Genomic DNA, 9,670 nt, shown 5'->3' on the forward strand with positions numbered 1-9,670 from the left:
GGGAGCAGGTCTATGCAGCTTCAGGAACTAGTGAAGGTGTCTGTCAAGGATGGTGCTCTCTCTCTCTCTCTCTCTCTCTCTATGTCTCTCTCTGACTCACTCTCTCTCTCTTTCTCTCCCTCTCTCTCTCTCAAGGCCAAACGGGGGAGTGGGGGAGACGGGGGAGATAGATTGCCCACACTCCTGTTCCTATGACCCTGGGAGGCTAATGGACTAGCTTGGCACAGAAAGCCGTAGAGGCTCCTATGGCATTGCAAAAACCTGACTATCATTTCCAAATCTTACAACCTCTACCTCCATTTATCTCAACTACCTACTGGTATGTTAAGGGGTGTGATGAAACAAGATTGTACATGTATTTTCAATGTGCCCAATAAGCCTTTGAGTATTTGTTTTTGCCTTGGATTATGCCTGTAAAAAGGGGCTGCAGGTGCTTGGGCCAGGGGCACATGTCTAGGGACCATGTTAACTATTAACACGGCCATATAAGCGTGTTACTGATTGACGGCTCTTGTTCTTGAGACTCTTGCTGACCTGTGCAGTGTGTGTGTGTGTGTGTGTGTGTGTGTGTGTGTGTGTGTGTGTGTGTGTGTGTGTGTGTGTGTGTGTGTGTGTGTGCGTGTGTCATCCACTGAGAGCATCACAAACAGGGTGTTCAAGAGTGACCTCTCTCCTAGTCTTATCTTTCCACCCCGCTCTCTCCATCTTCTCATACCGTCTTTTACTCCTCCACAGTCCACTCTTCCAACCTATCCTCACGCTCCATCTGTCCATCTCTCCATCACTGGATCCTCTGATTGACCATCAGAATGATCTTTATCCGGCGCACCATAAAAGGCTTAGGTGTCAGGATGGCTTGTACAAAGTGTAGGAAGTCCTGTTTGAGTCCTGAAGTCGTGTTTCTAGTACTTTCCTCCAGGGCTCCATCTCCTTCTGTGTCTAATGTTCCCTGGGAGGAACGCTGATGTATGAGACTGGAGCACATGGTATGGTAAGCCTTGTCAGTGTGAGATGGGCAATTGTGGAGGCATTGGAGCTCTGTCAAAGAATACACTGGCTACTGTGTGCAGATTGAAACCTCCCACAATGTTGGGCAATGGACTTGCTACAATGTTTCAAACATACATTCTAAGCTGTAAGGGTGTTGTTGTTTTTTTGCCAAACTTGAGTCACAAAACAAAAGGAGGTCGGTTTGGATCTAGTCCAGGAAATGTCAGCAAATATGCTGGAAAAAACATATTATTTCCTTGTTCAATTCCTTGTTCAATCAATCACACAGAGATGTAAAATGAAGTGGCACAAATGATCATTTTAACATTAACTCTGTTTCGATCTTTACACATATATAAAGCCCTGATTAACATTTTATCCAGCATAGCAACATTCATTCATTAACTGTGAGATTTCAAACGTATTTTCCCTGGCTGGCTGACGACAGTGCTTTGACATCAACATTGTGGCTGACTTGGTGGAGTGTGCAGGGAGATGATGTCCCTCTCTTGAATACCACTGTTGGTACACTTTAGTGGGTGCAGGCAAACAAGGCCATGTACTAAGGACTCCCGTCATTACATCTTTACCAATTGTTCCTAGGCGATGCGGCTTTGAAGTGGGCTCGAGGAGAGAATGTGTGCTCCCAGGGTTGTTGTTCAAGTCAACATCTCAGAACAATTGGGTGTGCTTTTAGCACAAGTAGAGGCAGGTCAATTATTTATAGCAGCCCTCCTGGTTGTCCTCACAGATGCCATAGAAGCTATAGATATACAAACATCTTGGCTTGTGAGAGTCTTTGATTTTTAACTACACTCATCCAAAGTCACTGACAATTTCAGAATAAGGTACACACCACCTATGGTGTATAGCAAATGTATTACCATGTAATATATGGCTATTGACACTCATATAGTATTACTACTTATATCAATAACACATCATTTTACAGTCTTATTACCAATGGCATGTCTTATTACCAATGGTATCTAGAATTAATAACTTGGTAACAATTGTTACTTTCTTGTAATGACTGGAAATATCTGGTACTTTCTGGTCCAATGCTACGATGAATCCCCATGTAACCGAGAAGTAATTCCACAACTGTTACTATGTAGTTTCTAAATAAATACTTGGTAAATAAGGGGACTGTAAATTAAAGTATTACCCTAATTTCAGTGTTACTAATATTGGCCTAAATGTGTATGTTAGATAAGGATTAATACAACCTATTATGACATACAGTAAGACAAAGGATGTCGCATTATCTCACTGTTATCCAAATTGTTATGGACAGTCTAGGTCATATGATGTCACAGAGTAGCGTTCGAGATACTCCTGTGACAAATGCTGCCATTTTCCCTTTGAGCTCCAACCGTTATCAAGGTATGCTAATCTCCCTCCATGCTGAGCGGTGGAGCCCAGACAGCCATCCCCAGCGCCTGAGCATCTTGATGCCCTGGTCTGTGTGTTCTTCTGTTCTGTAAACACTGAGCTTAGTGGAGCCAGCACCTATAGGCTATAGCCCTGGGTCTATCAAAACAAACCCCACACAATGGCCAAGGTTTGCCTCAGTGTGTTAAGGGAGCGGGGGGCGGGGAGGCGGGGGGGCGGGGAGGCGGGGGGCGGGGGGGCGTTGATGCTGGGGGGTCAAGCAAGGGAGTCCGCATTGGGTCGCATTCAGGAGGGTGCAACGTGCTATGCTTTGGAGATAGAAATGCCATTGAGCTGAGAACGACCCATCATGTTTTGCGCTACTGAACGCAGCCCTTGAATGAACACCTACGCAGAGAACACAAGGCTCTGCAGGGTCAGATCAATTCAATTCCTGTTCCATCCAATCCAGGAAATAGTTTAAAACGAACATCGAATGGTTTCAAAATGAAGGATTTTTCAGTTAGTGGCTACCTTTGCTATTCCATTCTCTCCCAGAATTGATTTGACATGAGAAGGGAGAAGCGTTATGAAAACGACGGACAGAAATGATTGTGGTTGAGCAGCAATATGCTTAGTCATGCTGCCCTCTTAAATCTCACCACCATCTCTTTAGAACGTTCAAGTACATTTCTATTTCTTCTCTCCTGACATATTTGTGTTAACACATACTATATAACCCAAGTGCTTTATTCCTAAAAAGTGCTGACTTTGCACTAGATTTCTACGATGACTATTATTTTTTAGACATATTATACAGTATATAGGGACCCAAATCAAAATATCAGCTTTCTTGTGAAATCGGCAAAGAACAGCATTGTAGACGTGCCTACTAGACGCTACACAGAAGTGAGGCCCGTAGAGGCCGGGGGCAATAGGAACTCAGATCTCTCAGATGTCTTTTCTTGTCCCCTCTTTTGTTGAGGTCCGCAGACAAAGTCACAATGTTCAAAGTTACACTGTACGTGCTGCAGATCACGCTGATATGACCTCATTTGCCCAAGTTCCGCGTATGAGGCCTTGCAATTCCCCCCTCAAAAGACAAACTCAACACGTTCCTTGGAAACTGGTTGACTCCACACAGCGTTCATTTCAATACGACATCATGAGAGGGAAGGACCGCATTTAAAACCAATCAGTTACTGTGAAGTGGAAGGGAGTGACACAGTGTTTTTCGACCAAGTCCTGTCTTTTCTCCGGTAGGGACCATAACCGGGCTGGAATATAATACTCCCACCATGGGTAAACAGTTCCGGACAAACAGAACGAGCTGCCGGCTACGGCTCTGCCTGGTACAGCACACCGAGGCGGCACAAAGGAAGGTGCATGATTGGTCTGTTTGACGGAGATCTGATAAAAGCATAATTGGAGCATGTAGAATGCATATGTTTTTCAGTCAAACAAAAGGCCCGGTCACGCCATAGAAACTGGCCTCAATGTTTTCATTGTCTGGGCAACTGTGAAAAAGTAATGTGGAGGCGACAGAAACCCCACGCTCAGACTGAGTGTGTGTTTTATGTCTGAGTGGAAGGGTAGGTGTGTGCGTGTGTGTGTGTGTTTGTGTGTGTGTGCGAGGGCGTGCATGCACTTGCATGCGCGTGCGTACATGCATACGTGTCTGTGTGCGTGTGCGTGTGTGTGCGTGTGTGTGCGCACCTGCGCGTGCACATGCGTGTGTGTGCGTGTCGCGGTTTGAGGCTGAGACGAGGCGAGGTCACACGGTCATGGAAGGACAAGGGGAAACATTTGCCACATGATTGTGTCAGCCATGTTTGAGTCCTAGAGTCTTTTCAGTCAAAGCTGAGATGTTATCAGACCTGCAAAGCACTTGTTTGTTCTTGAGACTCAAAAGCTTCAGACACATCTGAACATATTTTCCATTGGAAAGAAAGTGAAGTATTGTTGTCCATTGAGTAGTTCAAGGTTTCGGCTTTTCAATAGAAAGCTGTACTGTATACAGTGAAAGAGTAGACCTTTCGGTTAGGAAACACAATTTGCCGCAATCTCAAGGAGAAAGTCGCTAAAATGTGCTGCTTTTTTTGGCACTCAAAGGCCAGTCAGGGGCTGGTAGTGAGTCTTCCAATAGGTTGCAACACTCAATCTCCAACTCACCCAATTTCTACATAGGCACCTGCACGCTCTCCGCCAAAACTGTGAACAATGGACAATTCTGAACCAATTATTTTTTCATCAACTTAACAAGTCTGAGATCCCCTCCCTTCCCTTCCCATATCTCCCTAACAAGCAGCAGACCCCATAGTCAGACCTTGAGGCCAGCTGATTGGCCTGAGTGTTGCCAGGTCTGGCAGCTGCTCCTCTCCTCTGCCTCCACGTCTGTGAGGCCTATTCTCTCCCCTGCCCCAAGTTATTCTCCACACACACACACACACACACACACACACACACACACACACACACACACACACACACACACACACACGCGCACCGAACACCCCCGATCCTTACCGCCCCTGCTCCTTACTATCTACGACGTCACCTCTGCCAAGGCTGCTCTCTCTCACTGAAGCTCCAAACAGCTGATTCAGGGAAAGTCACAGGGTGTGCTGGAAATGTGACCTTCTCCTATAAGACAAAACACTGAAGGGGACTGGCTCAACAGGATGGAGGCGATGTGGGGATGTTAACATGGAAACAATAACAAGGCCACGGAAAAAAACTAGCCTAATGGAGGGGTTGTATTTTCGGAGACAGAAAGCAGAAGTGTGAACGTGGATAGAGTTGGAAGAATAGATTTAATAGATAGAATGGAGATGCTTACCAACTGCAGTCTACCATTGGAATCTCCCCCCCCCCCTCAAATATCTCACAATTACAGTGCTTAAGTTCTCAATGCCCTCAACTGGTATGAGTGTTGAATTATACACCTCAACCTTATCTGGCCTGAGTTGTCTAATGGCTTTTTAAACACTTGAGTCATATGGGTGATGGATGGAGGGTTTATCTGGTAACCCGGGCCCATCCCTGGAGGGGCTCCCTGACATGGGGCTAAGAGTGGCTCCCTACGACCCCCCAACCACTGGAGCCTCCCAAATTGACTGGTCAAAGTGGGAGACGGAGGGAGAAATCCCATGACATTCCCTTGGCTAGGAACACCACCATTCAGAGAATGCCCTACCGTAGCACTTTGAAGACACCCTCCCCCCCAGACAAGTTACCATGTCCAAATCCCTACATTACTATAGGCTATTTCTCCTTATTGACCTTAATCCGTCATAGAACTGTATAGGATATACTTCAGCAGTGAGTGGAGGCTGGCTCTGTGTCTCAGACACAACCTGTTTACCCATTCATTGACGGAAGATCTCGCAATGAATTTGCTATTTTTGTTAACGTTGTAGCTTATGTCAGAATGTTCTAAATATTCAAGGTTAAAAGAAGCTTTGTCAACTTGTGACAACCAGCCACCGTCACAGTAGTCAGAGCTGGTTGTCACAATGTAACAAATGTGGTCTTGAAACCAGCCTTTTTTCTATGAATATAAGCCTTGATTGACTATATACAGAATGTTATTATAAAAAAATACAGCCACAAACTTCCTCCACCTGGCTGGAAACTCATTTCTTCTTCTTTTAAAAGACCCTCAGTGACATCATAGGGGGTCCTTTTCTTGGGTCCTTTTTATCTTTTGGACTACAGAATGTAGAAAATGGCCATTTTCACATATGTAGACACTGGTATGGTGCTGGAGAAAAAATGGGAAGTGCCCCTTTAAACCCGAAAACAATTGTTTCATTGTCTTCAAAATGCATAAAACATTGGTGCCACAAGAATGGCCGATGAAAGTAATCTAAATGGATTATTTAATTATTATTAATATTAATGTTATCAACACTTACATGTTTTATGAATTTGCCAAAATCTCCTCAAAATCTATTGGGAAACCAGCCCCAACCAGACCTTTTTGCTAAATATGATCCTCCTGACCACATACTGTACGTCAACCTATCGACATAACACCTATCGACAGCATGCCTCATCTCTTGTCATGAGGATACGTATTTCAGTGTAAAATCAAATAACAGCCCCTTCCAGATGTTCAGTGATGAGCACTGTGACACCCAGCGTACGTGTTTAAACATCTCATTACCGACTTCTCTTTTTGTTGTTCCCCAATCGCTCCCATTGTTGTTTTGTTCGCGGTTGCTAAAATTAGCTGAAGTTAGTGGTGGCTATTTAAAGACCTCTGAGCCATGGATTACAGTTTCTCTTGGGCCCATAGAATACTTTCAGAGCGAGAAACCATGTGACTATAAGGTGTAAAATAGTAAACTGTCCCTTTAAAGCCCCAGTCTCCCCTAGCCATATCGTGGGTGCTGATAAGGTTGTGTAGAAAGATACTCAACCTAATATTCTTGAATGTATTCCATAACTGTAGCTCCTATCTCTGCCCTGTTTCGTCATTCCACTCAGACCAATTTATAAACACAGCCATGACTATCATGACTATCATGACTATCATGACTATCATGAGTCAGTCTACTAGGTGACGGGCATGCATGTCACCATTCTATGACATCATTACAAGGTTCTGATACACATGGACCCTGATGTAGGCTACATGGAGACAATGATAGAGATTGGACGTCTCCGTCTTTGTCGAGACAATTATGAGTCTGGATCGTACAATTTCTCAGGATCAGACTACACTTGCCGTTTTATGCTCATTTTTTTATGAGTTTGCTAAGTGACACCAGTTCCTCAGAAGCGTAAATATATGACTATAGTCTAGGTAACACTCCCCTTCTATTTCAGCAACATTGAATGGGGAGGAACACATTGGTCACAGACAGTGGTTGATCACATGACCTAAACAGGGTGTGACTGAACAACACAGTATTTCCATGGTTGCTAGCTAGGCTAGGCTAGCTCCGCGAGCCCATAAACTCTCCCACACTCTGAGACACCCTCGTAATCGGACAGGTGAGGGCAGGCGTTCCATTCAGGGCGAGCCCCAGGAAGCAAGGACGGTTCACACTGTCCAAATGACAAAGGTTGCTTTTACACCTGCCCTGCCCGTTTAATCATCTACCCATTCCAAACAGCCACCCAGGAGCCTGACGCTCACCGCTATCCCAGAAGCCTTTGCTGCAGTCCCTGGGAGCCGCCATGGGAAGGAAGGAAGGCAGACTTAAGGCATAAAACCTAACTGTGCCTTTCATAAAACACAATGTAAACAAGTCATTTTTTTGACGAGAAGACGCACAGATGAGAGGAGATTAATCACATACAGGAAATGACTTTCACAATCATCATGGGACACAAAGTTTTATTTGTTTTTAGGAGCATATCTTCATTCAAAGTTCAAACATAGGCCTAAGTAAGCGTGAAACCTACATAAGTGTGGGTCTGAACAAGGAAATGGAGTCTGGGGTGCTCTCTGCATGCTGCCTTTCCCTCACCCTGACCACAAGCCTTAGAACTGCACCCAGGAGAAAACCATATAATCCAAGATTTGAGAAAATGTTGATTTGTAGCTTTTTTTTACCCAATTAGATATGCAGTCTACAGATGTATCTATTTTAGGGCTATGAATTCTCCAATGAGAATTGCACTGCCAATGATGTCATCATGGTCAGGGTTAAAACCATTTGTATGAAACGGCCATTCAGGAAACTGCTCATAGTGATCCACATGTCAACTGATATGAGTTTAAATGGTAGACCAACCCCAAACTGTACAGGTAACATATGAAAACATATATATATGTATATTAATATGTATATATATAAATATATTTTCATTAATACAATTTATTAAAATTATTAAAATTTATTTGCATTAAGTTCTGACATGACAGTATGCTAGCACCAGAATTGCACCAGAAAGGCTTACTAGCTTACTATCATTGGAGGCTTGAACTGTTCTGTCTTGGGAGTTTTTTAGCGGATTTTTTTTTCTCCAAATACTGAACTCAAGGCCGGTGGTAGCTATGGGCAGGGGTAAGTATACAATATGTACTTATAATATACCGCCGGCCTTGCTAACCGCCCCCCCCCCTTCGCCCGCCCACCCATGCAAAATCAATGGCCCTTCCAAGGTGTTGGTTCTGGCGCCGGGCCTGAAGTCTGAACTATTCAATTGATGCAATTCTAACCACTACAAGCACAATCCGTTTAAACTACCATCACCGGAATCATGTCAAAACGCTCAACATGCGAGAGTTGCTTATTGTCCTTATTTCAACAGACAGTAACCAACGATAAATATTCCATCGCTTTATAATTTGTTGTATTTCTTATTTGCTTATTCCCAAAAGGCAATGACCAAATGCTATGCATGGCATGTATCGAATGATCATTTAATGATAATAATGTATCATGGTAATTCTAAAACTACAGCTTCTACTACTGATAGTATTAATAACAACAACGATAATATGATTATTATTATTAATAATAATATTATTAATAATAATAATGATGATGATGATGATAATAAACACAATATTCAGTCTAATATAAATATATTGTTATTATTATTATTAATAATAATAATAATGTTATTGTTATTATTATTATTATTATTATTATTATTATTATTATTATTATTATTATTATTATAGACCTATGCTACAGCTAATTTGTTACTGAATTGAAATTCTAAAAACATTACTGTATGTGAGGCCTATAAGTTGAGACTGCAATTTTGTTCGTTGTTTTTTTGTAAAACAATAAACATTTGTATGGGCCTAATAATAACCTCGCTTCATATATTGAAACTGAGGTGATTTGATAAATGTCCGCAGACATGTTTTACAAATTGGTGGTTGTTCCCCATTAATAAATAACTCACACTTTTTATTGACATTAGAGTCTACACCACAAGCAAAGCAAACTTTATTCAGACCATTGCTGCCATTGACGAATATCAAGATTATCATTACTTCTGAACGGTGTTATTGTTTTGAAAACTCTGCTTATACGGACCTAGCTTTTCTTTCTTTCTTTCTTCTTTAACGAATTATCAGAATGATCATCTGTATAGTAATTATCACATACAGATGATACAGTAACCTATGGGCTACAATCACATAATTTTGGACGAAAGTGACATTATAAAATGTATTTCCCTGTTGATAAAGCTAGAATATTGAGACACAAATGAATCATGTCGCTCTAGATAAGTAGTAGGCTACTCAGTCAGGCCTGCTGCTCTGAGATGTGCAGTGGGTTTATGGACAGCTGCCAGGACCCAGTTATACAGTTACCCATGGGAAACGTGCCTC

Source organism: Argentina silus (assembly GCF_951799395.1).
Source record: "Argentina silus genome assembly, chromosome: 18".
Classification (NCBI taxonomy): domain Eukaryota; kingdom Metazoa; phylum Chordata; class Actinopteri; order Argentiniformes; family Argentinidae; genus Argentina; species Argentina silus.